This window comes from Manis pentadactyla, chromosome X, assembly GCF_030020395.1.
Source record: "Manis pentadactyla isolate mManPen7 chromosome X, mManPen7.hap1, whole genome shotgun sequence".
NCBI lineage: Eukaryota > Metazoa > Chordata > Mammalia > Pholidota > Manidae > Manis > Manis pentadactyla.
In genome coordinates, this window is record NC_080038.1 from 147,340,883 (window position 1) to 147,357,720 (window position 16,838).

The 16,838-nt window shown below is 39.2% G+C and overlaps 1 protein-coding gene across 1 annotated transcript in view; it reads right to left on the minus strand.

Annotated features, from left to right (window-relative positions):
• Positions 1 to 15,726, minus strand: part of TMLHE (trimethyllysine hydroxylase, epsilon) — an 82,386-nt gene extending 66,660 nt beyond the window's left edge. Inside the window, exon 1 of the mRNA XM_057495822.1 lies at positions 15,590 to 15,726. The gene's annotated coding sequence lies outside the window, so the exon portion shown is untranslated. The remainder of the gene's footprint in view (positions 1 to 15,589) is intronic.
• Between the last annotated feature and the right edge of the window lie 1,112 nt (positions 15,727 to 16,838).

Genomic DNA, 16,838 nt, shown 5'->3' on the forward strand with positions numbered 1-16,838 from the left:
CTTTACACTGGATTACTCCATAAAAGTCTACTCTTAAGGAAGTATATTCATTCATTTCTTCATTATTTCACCCCAAAAATATTAGTGAGCATGTGTATAATATGAACATTCTTAGGTACTGAGAATACAAACACAAATTAGTCAGCAATTCTAGGCACGCTCAAGAAGCTCACAATCTAGTGGGGAACAAAGACAAATATAGGATGATAATGAATACTACCTAGGATATTCTTAAGCACAGAGTACAGTGAAAATGTGCAAAGAAGAAAGTAGTTAACTGTACCCAGGAAAAACAGAAGCACCCCAAGTGATTAGTGTTTTTTGTAGAGGTGTTTCACTGTTTTGTGTTTACTTATAAAACTTGTTCATTGGACAAAGAAAAAAGATCAGAAAAATGACCTAAACAGCCCAGAAATACATAGAATAAAAACTGAAAGCCTCTTTTCTTCATTATTTACCATTCCCATTCTTTCAAGGAAACCTCATCAACATTCAACAGTTTGCAGGACCAACTTCCAGATCACACACAGTTGAAATCTCCATACTTGCCATACACACATACTAAAATACTAAAATTCTGTGTGACCACAGCTTTCACATCACTTGGGTAAATACATAAGAGTGCTATTAATGGGTCATATGCTAAGTCTATATTTAACATCATAAGAAATTCCCAAACTGTAGTATTTTGCATTCCACCAGTAATGAATGAGAGCTCCCATTCCTCTGCATCTTTACTAGAACTTGGCATTATCAGTTTTTTGGATTTAGCCATTCTAATGGGTGTACAGAGATACCTCATTTTAATTTGCATTTCCCTAATTATGTATGGTGCTGTTGTGCATATTTTCATTGTCTTAATTGCCATGTATATATCTTCTTTAGTCAAATGTCTATTCAGATCTTTTGCCACTGCTAAATTTTTTAATTAAGATTTTATTTTTTTACATAGAAAATATAGTCAATAATATCATAACATCTTTCTAAGTGGACAGAGAGTAACTACACTAATTGCAGTGAGCATCTAATAATGTAGATAACTGTTAAATCACTATGTTGTACACCTGAAACCAATATAATATTGTGTATCAACTACAACAGAAATATATATATATAAAGATACATACTTTTTAGAGTTTTAGGTTCACTGTAAAATTGAAAGATACAGATATTTCCCATATAACCCCTTCCCCATACACACGTAGCTCCCACCACTATCAACATCCTGCACCACATTACTTACAACTGCTGAACATCATTATCTACAAAGTCCACAGTTTACATCAGGGTTCACTCTTGGTGGTGTACATTCTATGGGTTTGGACAAGTGTATAATGGCATGTATTACAGTATCATACCGAGTTTCACTTCTTCACTTCCCTAAAAATCCTCTGTATTCTGCTTACTCTGATGTTCGCCATGAGTTTTGATATGCAATATTTTCATTTTTAGTAAGTTTAAATTATTTTCTGATTTTCATTGTGATTTTTAAAATTTGACCTACAGGTTATTTAAAAGGATGCTACTTATTTTAGAGGGATATTCTAGTTTTCTTTTTATTATTATTTTTTTACAGAAAAGGGTAAAGTGGCAAAGCCGTGATCCAGCAGGACTGAGCCCCTACCCCTACCCTGGCCCACAGGCTGGAGGAAGAGGACCGCTGGACGCTTGGTCCACGTCAGAACCCAACACAACAATGTTTTCCACCCCCATATCGCAGAGATGCAAAAGCCATGTAGGCAGAGGTTCCTACGGCTTCTGCTGAAATCAGATGCTCATGTCCCCCAGCTCATCCTGGGTATAGGGGTGGAGCATGGAGTGCTCCACACCTTGGGGAGGGTGCTGCTCCTCCCCAAGGAGCCCATGGTTGTTGCGTTTTTACTTTCTTAATTACAACCGGGAAGGGTCTTTAATATGGGAGACGCTGGTGCCTCTGGTGGTGGCCTCGGCAACAGTTAGGCCCTTGGCCCCACCCCCTCATCCTGCCCTGACATCTCCTCTACCATCTCCAGGGCTGAAGGCACCACTCTTCCCTCCCCCTCCCCGGTGGCTTCCTGAACACGTCTTCTCAATAACTCTTTCTTTCTTAAGGGCATCCCATAGGTCATTCCCCAGCTCCTCCAGGCGATGCTGAAGTGTCTCTCTCTCGATAACACTTTCCACTGTCTCAAGAAACAAACATCCTGTAATCTTGGCTGCTGCATGGCCACTCAGGGCCTCTTAGCAGTCTTCTGCTAGAAGACTAATCTCATGGAGGGCTAATTGCAGCAATCTGAATGAGGCTAGATGTGGATTGTTGGCCAAAGCCTCCAGAAAGGAACACAGCCTTGTCAACATTCTCACTTCACCCTTTAATACAATGACCAGAGAACCCAGCCATGCCATGCCAGGTCTTCTGACCTACAGAACTGTGAGCTAATAAATGGGTGTTGATTTAAGCCACTAAGTATGTGGTAAATTGGTATGCAGCAATACCAAATGATACAGTGCTTTTGCTAGTTTTGGAAAACTTTTAGTCATCATCTCTTCAAATACTGCTTCTGTACTATTCTCTCTCCTCTCCTCCTAAAACTCCTATTACAAATATATCATCTTTTCATGTACTAGGTGGCAGGCACTGTTATAAGTACTGGAAATATATCACCAAACAAAACAAATATTCCTGTCCTCATGAACCACCTTTTATTGTCACCGTAATCTTTCCTACACCTAAACTGGCCCCTTCCATACAGTTCTTCCTCACAGTCAAGTGCTGAACCATACAATCAGTTACAACTGGTTCAATCAGAAATCTGTACTTCAAACTTCGTACCTTCTCTTTCAAATTTCTCCCCTGTTGATAACTGTCAAATTACAATAACTTTTACCCCATAAATGATTTTAAAACTTGATCCAATGCATTATACCCCTACTTGCCACCAGCCTAGTCCAGGACCACCATTATTTCTCACTCAGAGATTGAAATAACCTCCTAATTAGTCTATCCATACACACATTTGTCCTCCCTTCAAACCACTTTGCACACTATAGGAAGAATGAACTAAAACAGGTATGTATGTCATTTCCTTTGACTGGATCCCTAGGGCCCTCAAGGTGAAATCCAATTTCCTATCATGTTATGTAATGCCTTAGATTACCTGGTTCCAAACTAAATCTCAGCTTCAATTCCTGCTATTTACCTTTTTGTACTTTATTATTTATAGTTTCCCAGACTCACTATACTCTTCTCTTTGTTGATTCTAGGAAATTCATGTTCATGCTCTTTGTTCCCTCAAACTGGGAGCGTTTCCTACTCTCCCTTACATTCATCTTTCAAGAAAGAGTGGCGATATCGTGTCATCTAAGAGTTTTTCCCTACATTTCCAGAATGAACTAGTTTTTCTTTTGTTCTCTCTTAATACTCTGCTTATGTATGTCTCTATCTTCCTTCTTAATATATTTTGTTGAAATTATGTTTTTATGTCTTTAGTACTACTAACACTTGGGTGCATCTCAATAGGAAGACCTGTCTCATTCATTTTTGTACCTGAAGATCACATGGTTCCTAGTACTTAGAAGAATCTATAAATGTTTGTGGGAATTGGATTGAATTATTTTTCTTCCAGCTTCATATTTTCTTTAAATCTATAAGACATCTGCTCTAAATGTTAGCTTAAGTAGAATATTAAGAAAATAATGACTACATTAAGCCAAAGGTAGGGTTTGCAGCAGGCCATCAAAAACTCTTCCTTTGTCTATGGTCTGTTAATCAGCACTCTTTGAATGTAGTAATTTAATTAATATATAATTGTATTAATTATCTAACCCACCAATAGAGGTTCATAATTATTGTTCATAAGAGTGTCATAAAAGAAATTAAAATCTTGCTGAAATTTCATTCATTCAATGTTCACACTATGTCTGCTGTATTTCCATAAACTACCTCTAATAATCATGTCAGATGTAAAATTAGATTTGTGTGAATATCTTTGTTGATACCTTTGTAATTTCCTAAGTACCTACTTGAAAATCTGTTCTATAAGCTCACCCAAGAGATATTTAGCTCACTGATTAGTAGATTGAAAACTTTCCCTTCTTTTTCATTATTAGAAGTGGTAATATATTTGCATAAATCCAGTCTTTAGGCACCTCTCCTATCCTTCTTAATTCCTTTGATCTTTGAGAGTAGTTTAATGATAATCATTTGAGTTATAACTTATCCATCCATGCCAGGACACAGGTACTTTTTATTTCTGAAACATACTCCAAATACTGTTTTTGCTGTCTTTGCAAATATTTATTTCTACAAGCGTGAGGTAATCTTGGGCCTTATCCTTCCAAATTCTAATCCTTTAGGTGCATGCCACCTGTTATACTCATCCTTCTTTTCCATCCTTTATATATTATCCTTAAAAAAAAAAGGAACTATGAACTCACTGCAAAACTTCCTATGCAGCCCCATGGTGTTCCTCATTTCTCCTTTGATAAAATTATTTGCTGTTTCACAGACAAAATTATTTTTCTGAGAGCTTCCCAACCTTTAGAGTCTAAAGCCATCTTAGTGTAAATTAAGGTCCAACAAGTATCAATCACAGTAACAGAAACTTTTGGAGAATAGCTATAGCTAGAAATTCTAGTCAGAGTACACAATTACATAATAGGTCAATCTGAATCTCTTCATGGTTATTACTAAGGAAGAAGCATTACCTCCTGCAAGGCTTAAAGCCAAGAGTCCATTTGGCTCTTATCAATTTTTCTTTCCAAATGTCTCAGATTTGTCCTTCTCTTTCCGTTCCTATAGATGCCTTCATCACCTCATACCTGGACTACTGCCATAGACTAGATGATTTCCTTGCCTCCGGTCCATCTATATTTCAATCAATTTTCCATACTAGTGCCAGATTAATCTTCTTAAAACACTTTTATCGTGTCACTCTCCTGCCCAAGACCTAGCTCAAATGTCACCTTCTTTGTGAAATCTTCCTAACACATATCACCTATTTAATTATTTTTGTCTCCCCATTTGCTGAGAGCTCCTTAAGGGCAGACAAAAAGATTTAGTCATCTTTTTATAATGGCATTCAAGGCTTTACATAATTGGCCCCATCTATCTTGCCCCACTGCCTCAGAGCCTTCACACATGTTGCTTCCTCTGCCTACTATGTTCTCCCTCTCATTCTTCAGGTCTTAGATTAAATATAAATCCACTGAAGAAACATTCCATGACATCCTTGTTAAATAATTAGTTAATTCATTTAACAAATATTTACTTGGTACCAACTTTGTGCCAGACACTATTTTAGACACTTGGGATATGTCAGTGAGCAAAACAGACCAAAATTCCTGCATCCATGGGTCTTACCTTCTAGTGAGAGGAGGTAGACAATTAAAGATAAACATAGTAATTATACAGTATAAGGTGATAAGAGTTATGGAATAAACTCCCAGCAAGATAAAGGGGTGTGCTGGAAGTAGCAGCACTTTGAAAATAGACTTTATTGAAAAAGATAACACTTGAACACAGATTGAGTTAGTCATTAACATATCCAGTGCAAAGTAGGCCAATGAAAAGATTCTAAGCTGGTATTGTATCTGTTGTGGTGAAAGAACAGCATAAAAATAGTGTGAAGCTAAGTAAGCAAGGGGTAGACTAATAGGAGATGTCAGAAAGATGGGGACAGGTTGATGAGATTATGTAGGGCTTTGTACACTAACACATAAAAACTCTGGTTTTTACTCTGACAGAAGTGATGAACCATTGAAGAGTTTTCAAGCAAAAAATTATCTAACCCTAAAAGAGCAACAGGACAGTAGGCTGCACCAGACTGCATACACCTGGAGAATAGAGCAGACCTCATGAAACAGGGTAACGTACCAATGCCTTGATCCGGCAGGACCCGAGCCCTTCCACCACCCCAGTTCACCGGTGGGAGGAAGAGAAATGGAGCAGGGGAGGGGGTGGAAGCCTGGGACGGCTGAACAACTAGCCCTGGAGATCTGCTTTGGAGTAGAAAGCTACACTGTGTGGTGCTCTGACGTTGGGGAGCTGGGACAGGCGGAGTGCTTGAGAGACTGAGATTGCGGCCGTTTGTGGAGGATGGGGATCCTCACCTGGCCGCTCTGAGACAAGGGAAAGGCAGGCGGCCTGCCAGGCTTCCTAGCAGCAAGAGGGCTGATGAAGGGACGAGTTTGCATGGAGCTTGCTGCGTGGGGGAGGGGAGAGCTGGACAAGGTTGTCTGGGCACCCTCTGCCCAGCAGGTTGGGAACTTTGGGGAGCTTCAGGCAGCTCCATCTACCTGGCTGGCTACTCAGCTCTGAGGTCCCCCACTGTGACATTAGGCCTGCTTGAGCCTCCCTCCTAGCCTGCCGGCACTGGTTTGCAAACTGGCAATCACTGTGCTGGTGTCAGGCCAGCCAGAGGGAGGCCCCGCCCACAACATCCAGAGACGCCGAGCACAGAGGCTTACACCTGTGTGCTTGGCCCACTGGCTCTGACACTGGAGACAGGCAGGGCAGACGGGAATCAGGAAACAGCTCTTTCCTCCCCCCAGGCACCAGCTCCGCTCCCCTACGACCCCCAACCTCACTCTAGGGGCTGAGCAGCTCCAGAGACTGGAGCTTCTGGGCACTAGTGGGCATCACACAGAAACAGGAAGCGTCAAAAGAACATGGTTCAGACCAAAATCTCACAAACCCCAGAAAAAGGGCCAAATGAACTGAACTCACCAATCTTCCTGAAAGAGAGTACAAAATTAAAATTATAAACATGCTTATGGAGGTACAGAAAAATATTCAAGAACTCAGGAACAAATTTAAGTCAGAGATTGAATCATTAAGAAATACCGTACCTGAAATGAAACATACAATGGAGGGATTTAAAAGCAGATTAGATGTAGTAGAAGAGACGGTAAATGGAATAGAAATTAGAGAAGAGGAATATGAAGAAGCTGAGGCACAGAGAGAAAAAGCAATCTCTAAGAATGAAAGAATATTGAGAGAAATGTGTGACCAATCCAAATAGAACAATATTTGCATTATAGGGGTACCAGAAGAAGAAGAGAGAAAAAAAGGGATAGAAAGTGTCTTTGAGGAGGTAATTGCTGAAAACTTCCCCAATCTGGGGAAGGACATAGTCTCTCAGGCCATGGAGATCCACAGATCTCCCAACACAAGGGACCCAAGAAGACAACATCAAGACATACAATAATTAAAATGGCCTACCTTAGGAAAGAAGAACAATCCCAAATGAACAGTCTAAACTCAGAATTAATGAAACTAGAAAAGGAAGAACAAACGAAGCCCAAAGTCAGTAGAAGGAGGGACATAATAAAGATTAGAGCAGAAATAAATAAAATCGAGAAGAATAAAACAATGGAAAGAATCAATGAAAGCAGGAGCTGGTTCTTCGAGAAAATAAACAAAATAGATAAACTCCTAGCCAGACTTATCAAGAAAAAAAGAGAGTCTACACACATAAACAGAATCAGAAATAAGAAAGGAAAAATCATGATGGACAGCACAGAAATACAAATAATTATTAGAGAATACAATGAAAAATTATATGCTAACAAATTGGATATCCTAGAAGAAATGGACAACTTTCTAGAAAAATACAACCTTCCAAGGCTGACCCAGGAAGAAACAGAAAATCCAAACAGACCAATTACCAGCAAGCAAATTGAATTGGTAATCAAAAAACCACCTAAGAACAAAATCTGTGGACCAGATGGTTTTACTTCTGAATTTTATCAAACATTTAGTGAAGACCTAATACCCATCATCCTCAAAGTTTTCCAAAAAGTAGAAGAGGAGGGAATACACCCAAACTCATTCTATGAGGCCAACATCACTCTAATACCAAAACCAGGCAAAGACACCACAAAAGAAGAAAGTTAGAGACCAGTATCCCTGATGAACATGGATGCAAAAATACTCAAGAAAATATTAGCAAACCAAATTCAAAAATACATCAAAAAGATCATCCATCATGATCAAGTGAGATTCATCTCAGGGATGCAAGGATGGTACAATATTCAAAAATCCATCAACATCATCCACCACATCAACAAAAAGAAGGACAAAAACCACATGATCATCTCCATAGATGCTGAAAAAGCATTTGACAAAATTCAACATCCATTCATGATAAAAACTTTGAACAAAAAGCCAAGACATGGAAGCAACCTATGTGCCCATCAGTAGATGAATGGATAAAGAAGAGGTGGTACATATACACAATGGAATACTATTCAGCCATAAGAAGGAAGCAAATCATAACATTTGCAACAACATGGATGGAGCTAGAGAGTATTAAAGAAGTACCAAAAGATTTCACTCATCTGTGGAGTATAAGAACAAAGAAAAAACTAAAGGAGCAAAACAGCAGCAGACTCACAGAACCCAAGAATGGGCTAACAGTTACCAAAGGGAAAGGGACTGGGGTGTATGGGTGGGAATGGAGGATAAGGGGAGTGGGGGCAAAGAAAGGGAGCATTATGATTAGCATGCATAATGTGTGCGGGGGCACAGGGAGGGCTTTACAACACAGAGAAGACAAGTAGTGATTCTAAAGCATCTTACTATGCTGATGGACAGTGACTGTGATGGGGTGTATGGGGGCGACCTGATAATAGGGGGAGTCTAGTAACCATAATGTTGTTCAAGTAATTGTACATAATGATATAAAAAAAATTACATGGAAAAAATGATGCAACCATTTGGTATTATCTACTAGAGTTGAATATATGCATATACTTTCACCTAACAATAAAACTTCTGTACAGGAATGATGGTTCTCAACAGACATCTTACCAGCTCTAGGGAATGTGTTGAACATGTGCAGGGGGGGCTGGTTATCAAAATGACTGCAGGACATTGTTGGTATTTAATGGGACCAGGGCTATTAGGTATTCTGAAATATTCTGGACAGTCTTGGACAATGGAGAATTCTGACTAACTTTTTAATATTACCCTTGACATGCCTATAGATGTAAGAACTTTATGATTACTGGAGCCTAGATCCTAACTCCTTTAGTTATATATAAGCAGGGTATTCTTGCGTGAATTTAATATACACCGAATTTTCTAATAATACAATTAAATTGAGAGAAGAGTGATTCTCTCATTCCAAATATACAAAATTATTCATTATTTTGGAAAATCATGTCACCAATGATTTTTTGGCTGACTACTAAGATACACTGGCCCAGGAGTGACCCTAAGGAAGCTAGTTCTTAAAAAATGAGAATAACAGCAACAAAAACTGAGTAGAGGTATCAGAAGCCATATACTGCAGGGGAGGCCAGAAGGTAATGGAATGGCATATGCAAAATGGTGAAAAAGAAAGAAAAATACCTTGTACACCAAGAATTCTATATCCAGCAAAACTTTCCTTCAAAAAAAATGAAGGTAAAATAAAGAAATTCCACAATACACAGACAGAATTCATTGCTAGCAGACCTACCTTACAAAAAACACTACAGGAAGTCCTTAGTCTAAAAGGAAATGACACTAGATGGTAACTTGAATCCACATGAAGAAATAAAGAACACTAGTAAAGGTATTTATACAGGTAAACATAAAAGAGAGTGTACATATTTCTTCTTTTCTCTTAAAGAGCAACTACATAAAACAGTAATTTAAAAGCTTCCCTGTTACTGAAATTAAACTTTTAATAGTATTACTCTGAAGTATATTATATTAAGTTGACATACACATTGTAATTTCCAGAGCAATCAATAAAAAAGAGTTCAAAATTATAATAAAAACATAAAAATCCAATCACAGTAAATTAGATTAATTACAGTGATTTTAATTACAATAAATGTAAATAAACAGTCTAATCAAAAGACAAAGACTGTGAGACTGGATAAAATAACAGACTCCAAGGATATGCCATCTACTTTAGACACATTTTATATGTGAAGAAATAAGTAGGTTGAAAGAATAAAAGAATGAAAAAATTTATACAATGCAAACAGCAACCATAAAAGAGTTGGAGTGCTTAGACTTATATGTAATATCAGACAAAATAGACTTTAGGAGAAAAGAAAAAAAAAAAGGACATTTTACAATGATGGAAGGGTTGACTCATCACAAAGACATAACAATTATAAACATACACACATTAACAAAAAAACTCTTCCCAACTCATTCCATGAGATTGGTATCTTACAACAAAGAAGACAAATACATCACAAGAAAAGAAACTGCACTACAGTCCAATGTCCTAATAAATACAGGTGCAAAAATCCTCAGTAAAATGTTAGCAAACCAAACCCACAAACATATAAGAAAAGATTATATACCATGGCCAGGAAGAATTTATTCTAGGAATGCAAGCTTGTTTTAAGTATCCAAAAATGAATTAATGTAATACATCATATTACATTATTTAATCATGTATAGTGCAGAATACATGACAAAAAACACATGATCATTTCAATAGATGCAGAAAAAGCACCTGACCAAATCCAACACCCATTCATGACTAAAGAAATCCCAACCAACTAGCAAAAAAAAAACCTCAAACAAACAACTTCCTCAACATGATTAAAAAAAAATTCTACAAAAAAGATACAGCTAAGACATGCTTAATGGTAAAAGACTGCTTTCCCCTAAGATCATAAGTAGATGAGTCCTCTAGTCAACATTGATCTGGAGATTCTAGCAAGGAGAGAATTAGGTCAGAAAAAGAATGAAAAAGTATCCAAATGGGGGAAAAAAGGAAGTAAAATGGTCTTTGACATAATCCTAAGGAACACACACACACACACACCACTGCAACCTAATGTTAACCCATACACAAACACACATACAAATTATTATAACTAATAATTCTATTCAGCAAGGTTACAGGTTACAAAATCAATACACAAAAGTCAACTGTATATCTACATACTTGCATAGAAAATTCAGAAAGTATTATTAAGAAAATAATTCCACAGTATCATCAAAAAGAATAAAATTGGAATCAATTAACAAAAGAAATGGAAGACTTTTACAATGAAAGCTATAAAATATTGTTGAAGGAAATTAAGGAATACCGAAAATAATTTTGAAAAGGAAGAACAAAATTTAAGGACTCACACTTCCCAATTTCAATACTTACTACAAAGCTACAGTATTTATAACAGCACTGGACTGACACAAGAATAGAAATAGGCTAATGAAACACAATTGAGAGTCCAGATATAAACACTTATAACTGGCCAACTGACTTTCAAAAAAGGGTTTCAAAGCAATTCAATATGAAAGGGATAGTTTTTTAAAACAAATGATGGTGGAAAAACTGGTTATCTTTATACAAAAAGATGAATTTAGACCCCCTATGTCACTCCATGCACAAAAAGTCAGTCAAAATGGATCGGAGATCTAAATGTAAGGGGTAAAACCACAATTTTTAGAAGAAAATCTTCATGACCTTGGATTAGGCAAAGAGTTCTTAGATAAAACACTAAAAAGTACAATCTGTAAAAGAAAAATGATAAATTGGACTTAATCAAAACTCAAAACCTTTGCCCTTCCAAAGATACTATTAAGAAAATGGAAAGCCAAGCCACTGACTAGGAACAAATATTTTCAAATTGTATACCTGATAAGGACTTTTATCTAAAATATACAAAGATCACTTACATATCAATAATAAGAAGGGAAACTAATTAAAACATGGCCAACATATTTAATAGACATTTCTCCAAAGGAGACATACAAATGGCCAACAAACAGATGAAGATGTTCATTATTAGTGATTAGGGAAATGCAAATCCAAACCACAATGAGATATTATTAGTTCACACTAACAAGAGCAGCTATAATGTTTTTTAAAGGAAAAAGTACAAGTGTTTGTGAGGATGTGGAGAAATTAGAACTTTCATACATTGCTTCTGGTGCATGTAAATACAATAAATGTAAAATGTGCTACCCTGGAAAAGCAAATTGGAAAAAATTTAAACATACAGTTGCAAATTGACCTAGCAATTCCACTTCTAGGTATTGAAAACATGTGTCCACCCCAAAATTTTCATATGAATATCCATAGCAGCTTTATTCACAATAGCCCAAAGGAGGAAATAACCCAAATGTCCATAAAGAGATGAATGGAGAAACAAAATGTGGTATACACACACAGCAAAACATTATTTAGCCATCAAAAGGAATGAAGCAATGATTCATGCTGTAACATGGATGAACCTTGAAAATACCATGCTAAATAAAAGAAGCAAGTCACAAAAGACCATACATTGTATGATTCTATTTATAATGAAATATCTAGAATAGGGAAATCCATAGGTGCAGGAAGTAGGTTAGATTGCCTGATGCTGGGTGTGGTAACAGGGATTAACTGAAAATGGGCAAGGGAGATGCCACTGAGGTGATGGAAATATAAAAAACTGCATTGTAGTGATGGTTGCACCACTCAATAAATTTACTAAAAATCCATGAACTGTACACTTAAAATGGATCAATTTTAAAGTATGTAAATTACATCTCAATACAAAATTTTAAAAACACCCTGGGAAGCAGAGGAAAAAAGAAAGTAAGTTCATATCTTTGCCAACTTATTAGGGATCATACAGAGCTCATTAGGCTGCTCTATGTTGTTGCTGTTGTAATGGTATGAATGGTGCTTTTCCCATAAGGGCTGAGGGTCAAATAGTGATTTGGATCTTTTAAAATAAAATTTAAAAAAATTTAAAAGATAGCTGCTGGCTTGAAATTTGGAGTAGCAGTGGGTGCAAAGAAAAGTAGACAGGTATAAAAAATATTCAGGATGCAGAAGTGACAAGATTTTGTACTGATTAGACACAGGGAATGGGAAAGAGTGAGGATGCCTCAGACAGCATGCTCCAAGTGGAATTCCTGTTGTCCTCCCAAACTTACTGTGTCCTCCGGTGCTACTAATCTCTGAGTGAATCAGCCTCCTGGCACAGAGTAAGCATTAACTGATTGTCTTTGGAGTGAAAGAACGAATGAACAGAGTAAAAATATGGCCAAAGCATTTACCAGGTCCTGCCAGACAGCTGATCCTAAAGTCACCCTCAAGGTGGGCCCAGCAGATGTCTATCACAATTTCCCTCGTGTCTTTTCGACCATTTGGGAAATCATCAGGGCCCATGGCCAGAAGAACACCCAGCGTCATATCAGCCAATCTTTGCCTAGAACCTGCAGATGTGGCACAGCCCGGGTTTTACCATAGAGCCTGTATACTTTACATGAAGGCAATGGCAGATGCATGTACAGCCTATATGAGCAAGGGGGACCTCTGGAGTTGTAGAAAGAGGGTCACAGTGGTGCCCAACTGATGGATCTATGTTCACTTTGGGGGGATCTATGATCGGGCTGGGGAGCTCACTTTGGCTCCAAGCAGTAAGAGACTCTTGATACCAAAGAGGTTTGTTAACCCAGGCCCGCCACACGTGCACGCATGCACACACACACACACCACACCACCCCTCCCTCCCAGTCCTGGCAGGCGGAAAACATAGCTGCCAGAAACAATACAGACACCAATTGATTAGTTTGGGTATTATACTGCCGTTCCCAGGGTTGACAAGCAGAGACACAGAGATGCTTGTGGCTCTTGATAGGGATACCAAAACAAGGAAGTGATCCGTCCCAGTCCACACTTCCCAGAAATAAGGAATGAGGTGGGGCACGCAACAGGTACCCCCAGACTCAACCAACCCAGTGAACATGCCTTTCACCATACTAGTTCTGAGATAAAGTATAACCTCTTTTAGGTAGGCTGAGGAATAAACACATTCACTTCTCACCTGTTGTGAAGATTATAGTGTTTTGCATAATGTATCATTGTTATTATTATCATTATCCCAAGTTCCCTGTAAGGTGGAATCAGAATAACGTCACAGTGTTGGCCCATAGTGTTTGTAATTCTTCTTTGCCTTTATAGTTAATTTAATGTAAAATATATTGTATGAAATTTTTACTATACTGTTATGTGAGTGTTCCTGCATGACAGGCTGAGGTTTTTTTTCAGCAATTAGGTATACAGTTAAGTTACTCAAGTCTTTTATGATGAGACTTTTGCTAGGCAGTGTATTATGCTCATTCAACACATAACATTTTGGTAAAACAATCATCTAATGGTAAAGCATTCAGAAGGGCATTTTTCAGAACTGACATTCAGCTAAGGCACTGAATGAATGTGTTTTTTCCCCAGTTTTGAGAGCGGTCAACAGTATTTAAAAGGCTTTTCATAATTGTGAGACAGGGACCATGGGTATAGTTAGAGTAGGGTGAGGGCCTCCGAAAAAAGCAAGGCAGGATAATTACAGTCAGAGCAATGTAACTACATGCAAGGAAACCCCCTACCAAAACCTTGTGTTAAACATTCAGCTCTAGAGTAAATTCTTCAATGAGATCAGTTGGTGTACTCCAGATAAAGAAGAGTAGCACATGTTTATTTTATGCCAATTATTTATAATTATGTATAAGATTCACTTTAACAGGCTAAAAGGCCCAGGCCTATGTGCTGTCTTTCCTCCTTCAGATCTAATAAGGTGATTTTGCAAATTGGGCACATTAATTTAGCATGCAAGCCCAGTCATAACACAGTAAAAGGCAAGAAGGATTCCACCTTAAAGATAAGATTGCACTTGACTTACTCTTTAGCAAACAATGCCTCAGCCCACCTTGGGGCCTGAGCAGGTGGCCTTGTTTCATATGACGCCAGACCAAGATGCTGGTATCTCGGGGAGAAATCAACAGAGCAGGAGGTTACTTGTATCAAGGTACTTCTAAATATCCTAGGACCACTTAGTAAGTCCACACCCCTAAGCTTTTTTTTCACGTTCTCGAAAAATCCTCATCTGCCTATAAAATCCCTCGACAACGCACCACACTGGACTCTTTTGTCCCCTCCTCGCGTGGGCCGGGAGCTCTGTCCTCTCACTTTCTAAATAAAAGCCTGTACCTTGCTCTCCTACCTTGAGTGTTTGTGAAGCTCATTTTTCGGCTTCGTGAACAAGAACCCTGGCATCAATTGTATTTACAACGGAGAGAGAGCTTCCTTGCCTAGCTTCACTGTCCTGCCGCTCCCGACTCTTACTAGGTATCCCTGCTCAGGAGGGGCAGACAATGGGTAAAATCTGGGCAGAGAACATTAGTGGATATTAGAACGAAACAAAGTCAGTGCTGCAAGGTTTTGCAGACAGCCAAATTTCACCTTCCACTCCACTGCCGAGCAAAGGGCAGAAAGGGCTGGGTGGGGACTCGCTGAAAGCTAGACACCAAGTTAATAACAGATACACGGAAGTAGGATCGCTTTAGAAACAATGTACATTGGGTGTCAGTCCCAATGTAAGCTTGCTGCAGCTCTTTCTCAGCGCTAGGCCCGTCTGGCCCTGCGCTGATCCCTGAGCGGACACTGTCGCGCAACTGGCACAAACTGTGACGACAGCCCTGCAGTAAGACACGGGTGGCCGTCTCTTCTTCCCGGTTTAAGGTGCGTACCACCGCCCTAGGGCCGAGCAACCGGGATGGGAGCGGCCGTCTCCGAATGCGCCAGCCCCGAAAACAAGCGCTTGGACAAATCCACACCGCACCCACCCAAGACACCCGTTTCCCGATCCACGGGGCGGGACTCACCTGTGCTGGAGGTCGCGACTCCCAGGTCAGCAAAGCGGGAGGAACTGCAAGCAAGGAGAGCCCCGAAAGGCAGCCTCGCGCCCGCCTTTTGCTTTCTCCCTGAAACTGTCGGCCGCGCGCTCCCCTCCCCCAGCCCGTTCGGGACCAGCAGCTACGCTGGAGGCTCCGCCCCGCTCTTTCCGGCTGGCAGGGTGGAGTGGGGGTGCCCAAGAGCCTCGGGTCCAGGATGACCGGGTTGGGGAGCTCTAGTCAATCGCATTCATTTAACAGATTTACAGCCACAGGCGCAGAGAACAGACGGACCCATAAGTCTATCCTGCCTGTAAAACCCGGGAGGCCACGCTAGCGTTTCAGTGCTCCTATGGAGTCTCTCCACTACGCTCCTATTTATGGTGGCTTACTTATGGATGTTTCCTGGAAGTAAAAACTTCCACTATCCCTCCACCACTTCTTGAACGAATATCACGTACCACTCACTGCTGGACTCCCACGAATTCAGGTGAGCACCTTGAATCCGGGGTCCAAGTACAGTGCTAATACAGCGAGCACCAGAAGAGAACGGACCATTAGAAATATACATCTTATTTAACCGATAAGGCAAAGAATGAATGAACAGAGTAAAAATATGGCCAAAGCATTTACCAGGTCCTGCCAAACAGCTGATCCTAAACTCACCCTCAAGTTCGGCCCAGCAGATGTCTATCACAACTTCCCTCTTGCCTTATCAAACAGTAAGTGTTACAAAGAAGGACCAAAAAGTGCCCTGGAATAGTATATACAATGTGAATCCAAGGCACAGAAAAAAATCAAAAGTAAGAGCAAACAAGCAAGAAATGTAATGTGTAGACATGAGAAAATGGGAAACTCAGCAGTACTGGAGTTATTACAAATGGAAAATATTAGTCTAATGTCAAAAGGGTAGTAAAGGAGACAGTTTGTACAAGTCAGGAACAACAAAAGAAGAAAAAGTCTTCATACTCCACCCTGAAATTCTTTCTGCCCCTACATGTCAATTTGGAAAACTGTTTTTGGTCAATTTAGGTATTACCTCCTCTGTGAATGCTTCCCTGTGTTTACCACATAACTTTGTATTCTCCTTTTCAATGGGTCCATTGTGCCCAGTGGATCCAATATTGGCGTTGAACATACCACTTATCATTCTGGATTGTAATTTGATATAATTTTAATTATAAGTATAATTAAAATGCCTGGGTCCTCCAATGAACAGGTAGCTTCTTGAGGAGAAAAC